This window comes from Sinocyclocheilus anshuiensis, unplaced genomic scaffold, assembly GCF_001515605.1.
Source record: "Sinocyclocheilus anshuiensis isolate Anshui unplaced genomic scaffold, SAMN03320099.WGS_v1.1 scaffold1098, whole genome shotgun sequence".
Taxonomy (NCBI): Eukaryota; Metazoa; Chordata; class Actinopteri; order Cypriniformes; family Cyprinidae; genus Sinocyclocheilus; species Sinocyclocheilus anshuiensis.
The window spans coordinates 448,832-462,514 of NW_015538053.1; the positions used below are offsets into that span (position 1 = coordinate 448,832).

General features: G+C 35.8%; 1 pseudogene; it reads left to right on the forward strand.

The window, feature by feature from the left end:
• The first annotated feature begins 286 nt into the window (after positions 1-286).
• On the forward strand, positions 287-8,670 carry LOC107682239 (craniofacial development protein 2-like; annotated as a pseudogene).
• Positions 8,671-13,683: the final 5,013 nt, after the last annotated feature.

The following is a 13,683-nucleotide window of genomic DNA, read 5'->3' on the forward strand; positions in this document are numbered from 1 at the left end:
TTTTGTGCAGCCCTATATATATATATATATATATATATATATATATATACACACACATTTACACACACATATAATATAATATAATATAATATAATATATACATTTTATTATATATTGACATTTATTTGCTACGGAAATGACAAGAGAAAATACATTGAATGAAACTGGACGCGGGACCTCGGATCCTAGGTATCTAGATCCTAATATGAAGGTGTTTGACCAAATCCATTGTGGAGTCCAGCACCTGATGACGGATACAATGTTTACTGCAAAGAAGATCACCTGAATGGGAACTTGGAACGTACGTACACTTCATCAAAGTGGCCGGCTAAATCAGTTACTTAAGGAATTTGAGCAACATTGATTGGATCTGCTTGGCATCAGTGAAGTTCGATGGACAGGGAGTGGTGAAATGACAAGTGATGGAAAGAAGATCCTGTACTCCTATATTGACAGCAAACACGTCCTTGGGGTTGTACTGCTCCTCAGGAAACAAACAATACGAGCCCTGGTTGGGTGGAAGACGGTTTGTAATCGGATCATCACGGCCCATTTTGCATCGGGCCATATACGGACAACGGTCATTCAGGTTTACGCACCAACTGAGCAAGCAGATGACGCTGAAAAGGATGAGTTTTACGATGTGCTACAGACCGTGATTGACGATAAACTGAGACATGATCTCAAACTCATTATTGGTGACATGAATGCTCACTTCAGCCGCGACCGCCAGGGCTTCAAAGACACCACTGGACCTTTCACATCCTCGAAATGCCTGTTGGACAATGGTGAACGGTTGATGTCGTTTTGCATATAAAACAACCTTTGCATAGGAAATACCTTTTTCCAACATAATTTGATTCACAAGATCACATGGCGCTCACCAAATGGACTCACATTTAATGAGATTGACCATGTCTGCATTAGTCGACAGTGGAGGACAGCTATGTGGGACGTGAGGGTCTTCCGTGCGGCAGATGTGGGTTCAGATCATTACTTGGTCCATATAAATCTCAAACTCAAACTGCGACAACATAAAGGAAGATCTGAAACTGTCCAACCATTTGCAATTCAAAAGCTTAAAGACCAGAATATTGCAGATGTCTTCACCCTTCAGCTTTCCAATCAATTCCAGGCTTTAGCTGATGTGGCAGAGATAGAAATCGAAATGGCACGACTTCAAGGAAACATTGACCACCTGTGCGCAAGAAGAATTGGCCGAAAGAAAGGAAGGTGGAAGGAAGAAGGACAGATACAGGCTACACTGACTTCTTTGCCATTGGTGTCAGACAAGAATGCATTTTGTCGCCATTCTTATTCATGGTGGCCCTCGATTTTGTCATGAGGAAAGCTATGGCAAGACCAAACACACGCATTGACAGGTATGGACAGAGCTGCCTCACTGATCTCCACTTTGTGGACGATATTGCTCTGCTCGCTGAAAACAGTTACCATTTACAAGAAATAGCATCAAGCTTGCATGAAGAAGCAGCGATAGGCCCGGATTATGCATTAGTGCCGAAAAGTCCAAAGTCATGTATACTAATGCTCAAGGTGACATGCCAAGGATTAAAGGGTTACTCCACCCCAAAATGAAAATGTTGTCACTTAATCACTTACCCCCATGTCGTTCCAAACCCGTAAAAACTTTGTTCGTCTTCGGAACACAATTTACGATATTTTGGATGAAAACCGGGAGGCTTGTGACTGTCCGATTGACTGCCAATTAATTACATTGTCAAGGCCCTGAAAAGTATGAAAGACATCGTCAGAATAGTCCATCTGCCATCAGTGGTTCAACCGTAACGTTATGAAGCGACGAGAATACTTTTTGTACGCGAAGAAAGCAACAATTCTCCTATGTGTCTCTCCGCATCACCGTAGTGCCATTTTGGAGAATAACCACTGAACGCAAGCAGCGTACGCTATTCTGTGTCAGCCGCGCTGCACGGAAGCACTGTTTTCGTTAAAATCAAAGCGCAAATACATGTAGAAAACGTATCCTTGTGTCGCGGCTGACACAGAATAGCATACGCAGAGACAGAGACACAGAGACGACAAATTGTTGAATAAAGTCGTTATTTTTGTTTTCTTCGCGTACAAAAGGTATTCTCGTCGCTTCATAACGTTACAGTTGAACCACTGATGGCAGATGGACTATTCTGACGATGTCTTTCATACTTTTCTGGACCTTGACAGTATAATTTACTAGGCAGTCGATGGGACAGTCACAAACCTCCCGGTTTTCATCCAAAATATCTTCAATTGTGTTCCGAAGACAAACAAAGCTTTTACAAAATTTTCATTTTGGGGTGGAGTAACCCTTTAAGGCTGATGGATGCAACATCGAAGAGGTCGATTGGTTTACATACCTCGGCAGCACTATTGGATGAGATGGAGATCCAGAGATTGACGTCAAATGCCGGATTGGCAAGGCATCAACAGTCTTTCAACAAATGTGCAAAATCTGGTCATATACATCGATCTCACTTAACATCAAGCTTTGCTTATATGCATCTATCATCCTTCTGATGGCAACTTATGCAGCAGAAACGTGGAAGGCATCAGCTAGTATTTCTCTCAAGGTAGAATACTGGGCATTCATTTCTACGACCACCTTACCAATGAGGAAGTCCTGCAACAAAGAAATATGCCAAATATGTATTTATATATGTATATTTATTTTTTATTATATTTGAATAAAATAAAACAATAAGTTCTAGAAAGTTTAGCCAGTACCAGAAGTTCAGAAGTACCAGTAAAAGAAGTTGAGCATAAAACTATGTGCTGTAGACCTTAGGCAGGGTAGCACATTAATTGTAGCATATTAGCATATTACAGATAATCGATGAGCTTTATACAGCGCATTTGACAATATGGAGTCAAAACCTATTGAGCTACAAACACCCTGCCACTTGCATCAGCTATCGACTGTTATACCACCAAAAACCTCAAGTATGCCTGTAACTACCAAGAATTCATCCAACTTCTAGTCAGCGGTGCGACAACCAAACTTCATCACACCAAAACATTTTTGAGTGCTGCTGCCAGCTGTGCTACACAATCAGACACATGTGGAAAACGATCGCTGCCCTACACTTACAGTACCATCAACAGCTGTGTTTACAGTGTAATTAGGGGGTCTCCCTCCCCTCCACCATCATCCCCTGCACCCTACCATTCCCCTCTTGTTCCCCAGTCCTTAACCACTGTGGGCTGTTCATCTGGCGGCTGCCTCCACTCTCCTCCACAGCCAGTCACCGCACAACCCAGCATCGGTTGATACACTAAACCCCAGATGGGGATGAGTGCCTGCTCTACTGTAATTGCTAACACATATGATTCTCAGTTCTGCCATTTAAATCAGACTTCAATATCTTGAAGAAAATAACTGGCTACTGTTGCACTGCTGAGATACTGAACAGTGATGCTTCTTCAGGCTCTTACACACCACAGAACAAATGCAGGAGAAACTTTTATGATACACTAGAAGCACATGGCAACTCAATAATATGCTTACCTTACATTTTGGGTTCTATTGTTCCAAATATGGGGTATCTCTGGTTTTCATGGGCTTTTACCCAGTTGCTGAGGGCCAAATGAGGGGTCCTGGAGGCCCTAAAAAAGATCTATCACTTTCCTAGTATCAACTTATTCTGATGCTTCTCATATATCTTCTTAAGATGAATAGAAATAGACACAAATTAAATTGTTGTTGACATTTTAAAGTTTGGGCTCGGTCATTTTTTTGTTTTGTTTTACTTCTCTTGTGCTCACCAAGGCTGCATTTATTTGATCAAAAATACAGCAAAAACTAATATTGTGAAATATTATTAAATTTTAAAATAACTATTTTCTATTTGAATATATATTTTAAATGTAATTTATTCCTGTGATGAAAAGCAGAATTTTCAGCATCATTACTCAGTCTTCAGTGTCACATGATCCTTCAGAAATCATTCTAATATGCTGGTTTGCTGCTCAAATAAATGTTTTTTAATTATTTTGAATGATGAAAACAGTTGTGTTGCAAAATTAATTTAATATAGCCAGAACGCAATCAGTCATTTTAAATGATCAAAATCTCCCAAATGTGTAAAATCACCATAAACTGCAGTATGTCACAAACACTGGGTTGCTTCCCCCCCCACCCGTGAATCATCCATCACCCTGTAATATTAAAATTCTTGGAAATCACTGTGTGTAATCCTGTGTATGTGGGGTTGCCACACCACAAAATCACCATGGCAACAACCCACAAGGAGAACCGTAAAAGCGAAAATACAAAACAGATCATTAGTGCAAAATTATGCCAATGAGGTTTTTTTTTTTTTGCCAATGGGGTTTTTTTTTTTTTTTTTTTTGGCCAAGTGAAGCGAAACCGAATGACCATACATCCTCAGAACTTCCTAGAAAACATAGATAAGCTTACAGTGCAAAACTATGCAGATTCTCCCAGCTGGGTTTCTGCTTTATCTCTGTTTAGTCCACAAACACAAAATCTGTACATTAGAGTGCATATATGCTATATGACCAAAAATATGTACTGTAGATGAAAATAATCAGCACATGCATTTATCAGGAGTGCATAATAATTTGCACACAAAAACATGTCCAAAAGCATGTCCGTTCAATCAATCAATCAATCAATCAATCAATCAATCAATCAATCAAAGTATCAATCAATCAAAGTAGAATTTAGGACTAAGTGTTGCTCGTAATAATAGTAATAATAATAATCATAATAAACTTTATTTTATATAGCACCAAAAGAAGCTTCTCAAAGCCCTTTATGTAGTAAAAACAGACTTTGCCATATAAATATTAAAAATAGAAAATTAAAATTCACAGTACATGTATTAATGTAACCTTAAATAAATAAATAAAAAGTTAGTTTTAGGTAAGCCTTAAAAATGACAAAAGACTGTGCCTCACAAATATCTACTGGAAGTAAATTTCACAACTAAATAATGTACTCAAATTTTTTTTTTGGAGTACATTACAAACATAACACTTTGATCAGATACTTCCTTCCAAATTCCTACAACAACAAAACACGGTATGAAAGATCCCAAAACAGCAGCATCAACAACTCACACTCCATGTGGACTGGAGTTTAGAGCCACACAAAAATATGTTCCAGAGCAGCTGGGAATGTTACAGAAGGTTCGGATTTAGGCAGTGATTTTAGTATACAGTCAGCATGAGATTCGCAAACAGTTAGCCTTGTGCTCACTTGCTTTCTCTGTCTCTCAATCTCTCTGCAATGCGCATTTGTGAAAGTATAATGAAGGCCCACCCATGCATTACAATTAAAGCTAACCATTGTTTTTTATAGCTGCGCCTCTAGGATTAGGCCACACATTTACCAGCGTGTGTCACTTCCACACAGGCTGTGCTCAGGTAAATAAAAGACTAAATGCTTGGAAACTGATTATAGAGCACAAATTACAGACAATAAGCAGCACGAAGTAGCCAAGACACACTGTGGATCACAGAGGAAAATGGTTTCATTCAAGCATTAACATCATCTCAGATGTCGCTCTTAAAAGGGAGACTTAAATGTAGATACAAGAGAGGCAATTGTTGACATACAGTAAAATTATAGAGCTACAAAATTAAAGTGGATAACAGTCTACTTTTCTTTATTTTTTTATAAATCTCTGTCTTTTGATTGAATACTCTGCTATCCTGGAAGTTCTGAACACAGCTTGAGACATTGTTGAGACCTCTTAAAGGAACACATCTGTGATCGCTAGGTCTTGTTTGGAGAAAAACCTAAGCTAAAAAAAAAATAAAAATACTCTTACTAATCTTATTTCTGTCTGGGGGAAATAAGTCTATTTAAATAGACTATCAACGTATGTTTAATGGTCTTTGAAGCTGTCTTCATTTCCTTGAGAAATAAATATAATTAAATAAAACAAAATAATTTGTATTACAAACTAATTGTATTTAGTATAGCATTTGTTCTACTGCTCATTTAAATAAAAAAAATAATGTATTTAATGTATTATTAGCTAATACATTTACAATTGATGTGAAAATGTAATTATTTATTATGAAAAAAAGAAAAAGAAAAAGAAAGAAAGAAATCTTAATGGTCCTAAAATATGCTTCATTTTCTTTAATATGTATTTTTTTTTTTTCTGTTCTTTTGATTTTGTGGTGAACCATGACTTTCACATGTTTTCGTGTGCAACTTTGCCCTGTATTACAAATGCAACTATTATAATGTATGTTTCTTATATATAAGAAAGATAAAACAACCTTAATAGCTAAAAAGCAGAATATGCAGATTTCAGAAAACTTCCTGACTTAAGCGAAACTCTCCATTTGATCTCTACTCAATCTCATTGCTTCCTAGGAAGAATAAATGAGACATCAAAGAGATCAGTATTTTCCAACAGCAAAATACTGCACAAATGCACAGTAATGCAAAGGACACCTTTTTTTATGACTTCCAAATGCATGTTTATACCACACACGAAACTTTAACCTGTGATTTTCCCAAAGACTTCCTTACTCCAATAACAGGGAAGTGTCTTTACCCTGAGGACACTGTGATAAAATCCATGGAGGGCTGAACACCGCGACCTCACGGTCACAGGTCACTTGTGTGAACCAGACTTAGCATGAACAGCTTAAACACCTACAAAACTGCTGACAATTTGTCTAAATCCTCTAATTCATTATCGGTATATGATACGTTCACCTAAAGCCAACAGAAATTATGCCTGAAAACTATTTTCAGGCTTTTGAATCCCACATATACAGTAAATCATCGAAACACGATCAGAGGAATTTGCTTCTTTTGTTCCCAGAATTTCTCGAAATTGACTTTTTCCAGGTAACAATAATCTAATCGCTGACAAACTGCATTTCCCTCAGAGTAGAAGCTCTGAGAGTAATTTGGTGCGTGTAACACGATCACAGGACTGAAAGCTACATGATTTGTTTGGCGATTTTTCAGACACCACATCCAGAAGTGTGTTATGTTCCAGTAATTATCATATAGGTGCAAATATCATACTCATGATGACCAACAGATGTCTTAAATTATAACGGAATGCTTTGGTCAATGGCATGGAAAATGGAAGCACTTTTAAAATCAAATCCAGTTGATTTTTTACCATCATTATTTTGCCACCAGAGGTGTTGTCTAATATTTGAACAGTATATATAATGACCAAGGATATATTTTCATGCCAAAAAATGTATTTTTCTGTTGTGCAAGTGAACAAAACTAGTGATTAATTGTTATTATTTAAACACACATACAACTATAGCCTTTGATGTTGGCGCTGCAATCTCAATTTTCTAGTCCCAGTGACGTTACCTCTACTGTGTCGACCATGTAACCGAAGAATAATGGGACCTCAGTTGCACGTTCCAGGAACCTAAAACAAATATAGTTAATCAATCCAGTGTGACAAGCTAGACCTGATGCAAAATATTGCCCCGTCTTATTATTGAACTTTTTTTGAAGTCCATCCCATATTAGGGTTAACCCATTGTTGTTTTAGGCTTTCTGACAGCACATATGAATTTCAGCAGAGTGGCTTGCTGGGCTTAAATGATTGAACTTATACGTGCGTGTCATATTCAGTGGCGCGTTCCAAGATGTTATCAGTGGAAAACGTGCAACCAGAGAGGGCAGAGGATTTATGGAGCTGATTTATAGGTCTCTTACCTGCTCGCTGTCACAAGCCTTTAGGGATGTAGGTTAACAATGCAGATGCAGGGAATGGAAATTCATTACATTCTTCAACAAATTACTCCCAACTGACTTTTGGAAAAAAAAGCTGAAAAATACTGTTAATAAATTTATATACACTACCGGTCAAAATTTTGGAGTAATGTTTTTTAAGGAAGTCTGTTATTCTCAGCAAGGCTGCATTTATTTGATTGGTATAAACAGTAATATTGTGAAATATTATTACAATTTAAGATTACTGTTTTCTGTTTTATTATATGTCATAATGTCATTTATTCCTGTGATGGCAAAGCTGCATTTTCAGCATCATTACTCCAGTCTTCATTGATCCTTCAGAAATCATTCTATGCCAATTTGCTGTTCCAGAAACATTTCTTGTTATTATCAACATTGAAAACAGTTTTGCTGCTTAATATTTTGGATTCGATTTTGAGCACTAAATCAGCATATTAGAATGATTTCTGAAGGATCATGTGACACCAAAGACTGGAGTAATGACTGCTGAAAATTCAGCTTTGCATCATAGGAATAAATCACATTTGAAAATATATTGCAATTAAAAAAAAAAGTTATTTTAAATTGTAGTAATATTTCACAATATTATTTTACTTTATTTGGAGCAAAAGAGACATCTTTCTAAAACATAAAAAAATCCTATTTATTCCAAACTTGACAATAGTGTACTAAACAGATCAACTGAGTCAAATCTGAATATTGAAAATTGTTTCCTGTGTGAACAGTGTGAAACAAGATAACCTAGTTCTTAAAACGATTTAACCAATTCAACTGTGAAAAGCCCAAAAGTGTGTTCCTAATTTCCACTCCAAGTACATCAAAGAAACAAAGAGAAATGAGGCAAAAAGCCTGGAAAGTCACTATGTCTTCTATGTTTCAGCTCTCTGGATGTCTCTGACGGTCTGCCCAGTGGATTCAGTCAGTCCGAGCAGTTGTGAAGGATGAGGAACGAGTCTCTTTTTCTGCTAACGTGTTAAATTTGAAGGTAAAACCGTCAGATACGTTGGCTGACCTTCCTTTGTGCCGTACAGCTGTGGACGTCAGTCGATCCCTGGAATGGGCCTGGAGAATCTCATTTTGCAAGACTAAAGTAAGAGGATTAAATACAAAGTTATAGGTGCTGATTTGAGTTGTATTGTCTGAGGAGGTCTACAGCCAAGATTTTGTTCACTACTCGCCGTTTCCTGTGTGTTTATACAGGCTCAGAGTCAGCAGAGAGAACCAATTGCTTCCGTAGGAGCATCATTACTCTTATACAGTATACACTTACAGTCACAAGCCTTTTCTTTTTTTGAACGATATTAATGTTTTCACTGAAGTGACAGTACAGACATTTATCATTTTAAAAATGTTAAATGCTGCTCTTTTGAACTGTATATAAAAAATCCAGAAAAATATGTATCATGGTTTCCACAAAAATATCAAGCAGCCGTTTTCAACACTGTCAATAATAACAAATATTTACGGCGCACTAAACCAAATGATTTCTGAAGGATCGTGTGACACTGAAGTGGCTACTGAAAATTCAGCTATGCCATCACAGGAATAAAATGACACATGAAAATATTATTAAATTAAATAATATTTATATTTTAATATTTTACTGTGTCATTTATTTCTGTGATGGCATAGCTGAATATTTTACAATATTACTCTTTTTACTGTATTTTTGAGAAAATAAATCTTACCAACCCCAAACCTTTGAACAGTAGTGTATACAAGTAAATTGTATTTTAAAAATGAAAAAGTTTGTTGTAAAACAAAAAAAAAGTACCAGATATTCAGAAATATGCTCTGGTCAAGCTCAGATACTCCAACTATATTAATTATGATCTAATTATTTACACAATGGCATGAAAATGTAACAGAATGGAACATTTAACTGGATAATCAGTGTTAAACACTTTTTTTATGCTTTTGCAGCATTTTCACATTCAACACAACACACACACACACACACACACACACACACACACACACACACACAAAGTAATTTCACCACACAAACTGTAAGTGTTTAATCTAGATTGATAATAAGAAACCCCAGACAATAAAAAAAAAAAACACCCCAGAAACTGTCAGCCAATCATATTTCAGTCGGCACGTTTTTGCGCAATATGCATCAGACGGTCAGTGAACACACTATGGGTGGGCCGTGATTGAAGCCAAGACTGTTTATTGCCAATAATATCAATAATTATGTAGAGTTAGAATTCAAGAATTCTGAGAGGTATTACATCAGCTGAAGTCTCAACAAAGGTGATTTAATCAAATGCATTATCATTCATTATCCGCCTCATTCATTGTGATTCAAACATTCCATGACAGCATTAATTTCCATAAACAAACTCCTCTACCTCATCTGTTTGTTTTGCCAATATCAGGATAACATCATGACGATGTGACCTAGATCAGGATAAATATACAAGGGCACAAGAGTCTGGCCTTTCATGACTGACAGCGCATACTGTGGCATGTTTTAATAAAGGCTTTCTTTATATGCCCATTACAGAAGACCGCAGCTGGAGTTCTGGAGGCAGTGCCGTTTTATTGGACATCTCAAAGCATGTCTCAACTCAGCAGCCCTGCTTCAACATGATGCAGTTCTCTAATAAGACGCTGGTCTAATTCAACGGGACAATTTTCTTCAGCGCATTATAGCAGAAATCTGCTGTGTGGCTTGTTTTTATGACACATTTTAAGACGGTTGCTGTGCTGTAGGTGGCCCTCATACCTTTCTGGGTTTGTAGAGGCACAGTATGAGGAAGAATAAATGAAAACACAGATTAATAACCCTCAAAACTGGAACATACAGAGCAGGCCTAGTTTTACTTCAAAGTGAAACATTCCATGTCAATGTATTTCAAAGTCAAGCTGTCAAACATAGCAGTCATGGCCAGGTCATATTTCTCTCCAAAATTAAAAGAAAAAAGACATTTTAAATCACTTACAAATCTTAATGGTCCTAAAACATGCTTCATTTATTAATTCAAAATATTATGTATTATTTTTCTTTTGCGTCAAATGCATCTGCACTGTAAAAAAAATAATAATAATTTTTCATATAAACACTTTAGCATTGTCATCTTATTTTAATGACAATTTTTATTGTTATCCAAAAGTAAAAACAATTTTTAAAGCTTGCATGCATCATGCTTATTTGTTGTACTGCTTTTAATTTCAATTTAAATAAAAAATACATTATTTTTACTTTGAGAATTGATGAGAATGTAATCAATAATGTAAAAATGATAATAAATTAAAAATAGAAAAAGAAAATTATTAATCTTAACAGTCCTAAAATATGATTAATTTATTAATTCAAAATATTATGTATAATTTTTTTCTTTTGATTTTGTGGTCAACTATGACCTGAACATGTTTAATGTTCATTTTGCCTAACTTTCCCTTTTATTATAAATGCATCTGCACTGCAAAAAAATAAAAATAATAATAATAAAATAAAATAAATAAATAAAAAATATTTTTCAAAGTTGTAAATAAAATAGTATTTTGAAATAATATATTAAGTATGTTTTACAAGAAAATTCTATTTCAGTCTTCCTACTTCCAAATTTCATGTTTAATTCAATGTGTTACTTCATTGTAATTATTTGTGAAACTGACTATCAATTCCTAAATCCTACACCATTTTTTTTCAGCGTGTTTTGCAACTGCGTTGTGTGCAGAATAAATATATAATTAAATAATTACATTTGGGTGAGTGATGACCTACAAACTGCTCCTTCAATCCTGTGATTAATCCCAGGATGTATTTCCAAGGTAATTGATATTGATAGAGCAAACAAGCAAACACGGTGGCCATGGCCAGCATCCAACACAGAACGCAAGCATGTTTCTTGGCCTGACTCAGAGGATCTGACAAAGATGAGAGGAGGATCTTACCCCCGGCCCTGACATGGATACGGAAAAAAAAAACAAGCTCGTTCTCTGCTTTTTCACTACCCAGAATATGCACCAACATGTAGTTCCTGTTGGTTGCCTGCAGCCCAGAGGGGCTCCATGTCCTCACTGCAAGTGTTATAACAAACTGTTATGAAAATGAGAGTAGCAGACCCTCGCTGTGTCCTCCAGGGAACTTTCCATGTCGACCACTCTGCTATTCAGCTCCGATCTGCTGCAGCAGGAACATCATGGTGTTATTGCAAATTCAGATGAAGCAAGAACACTCCAAAGAACTGTTTCTATTTGAGTCCGGCTCTGTGAACTGTCGTCCATTAATCTCAGTTCTATTGCAGCCACCTGGTTTGCAAGAGTTATGATTTTCATGACTTTCTCAAATTTTCCCTTGGCATTTGAAAGCAACAGGCAAACAAGTGCTCCCAATGGATTGTGCCTCAATTAAACTAAAATATAGCCATGAGAACCATTCCACTTAATGCTTTCTGGGAGTTTATGGTCACTCTAACTCACTAAAACCCCTGGTTTATCGAGTCCAAGCAGTCAGTCATTGATGCCCGTTCTGCTCTTTTGGTTACTGCAAATACCATTAGATTGGTTTTGACGTGCTATATTCATACCCACATGGTATATGAACAAATTAATGAGGTTTTAACATGGAAAAACACAATGCTTAGATTGAATTTGTTGTATGACCATACTGCAGTGCGTAATGTTTCCCAGCTGTTCTGCTGCACTGTAAACCCTAATGTTGTCTTTACTTAAACAATCAAGTAATGTTGACTAAACATTACTTAAAATTTTGCATTTTGGCCCTGTCACTTAAAAACATGAGTTAATTTAACTTATTTACCTTCAAAACGCATAAACTTAAGATTTGGAAACTCCATTACTCAATTAAATTGAGGCAACGAGTTTACGCAATCAGTTTAGTTCAGTCAACTTTTTAGGGTTTTCAGTGTGGAGTCTCAGTTGAGCAGGAAAGGGTAATGGCCATGTTGGTTGGTCTGGTGGTTTTAACTCTGGTTTGAGTTGTGGTCCTGTGGGATACTGAACAAAGACATTGAGAAAAATGGTCTATAGTTCAAAATCTTTGTTTTGTTTGATGTTAAAGGATGACAAAGGGTACATGCTGACTTCAATGGTATTTGACAGAAATAACTTAAAAGTATATTTTGTCATGTTTCTATAGGAATTCTGCGTGCCTTTATGATATACTGTACTGTACGTGATGTCTTAATCTTTGATTTAGCCTTTTATTTTACTTCAGTGATGTGGACTTTGTGAACTAACTAAAAACCAAATAAATATGATGTGAATGAATGAATGAATGAATTAATGAATTAATGAACAGAAAAGCAAATGAATAAAATGACTGGATAAATAAATATGAAAGTATATAATAAGTAAAATATAAATGAAAATAAATAATTAAATTAATTAATAAATAAATAAAAAGAATAAATGAATAAAATGAGTAAACTAAATAAATAAATAAAGGCAGCAAATAAATACCAACCAACCAACCAGATAAATTAAATCCCATGGTCCTATCAGTCATGGGTAACACTTTACAACAAGGTTCCATTAACTAAAATTAGTTAACTACATTTGTTAACATTAACTAATAATGAAAAATACTTCTAAAGCATTTATTAATTTTAGTCTGTCAATTTCAGCATTTACTAATGCATTATTAAAATCAAAAGTTGTATCTATGAACCTGAGCTAACATGATCTAACAATGAACAGATGTAATATATTAACTAACGTTAACAAAGATGATTAAATACTGTAACAAATGTATTGCTCATTGTTAGTTAAAGTCATCATGAAATCAAAATTGAAAATTCTTATTTTTTTAATGGAATACTGTAGTGTTTATTATAAATAATTTATCCGCGCACTTCATTATTTTTTTTTAATTCATGTGCCCTCGTAATCTTTAATCAAAAACGTTAAACTCCCCTCCCCCTCAAAACGAATCATCTTCTCTTCCGGTCACGAGCTATGGCGCAAGGGTGGAGCTA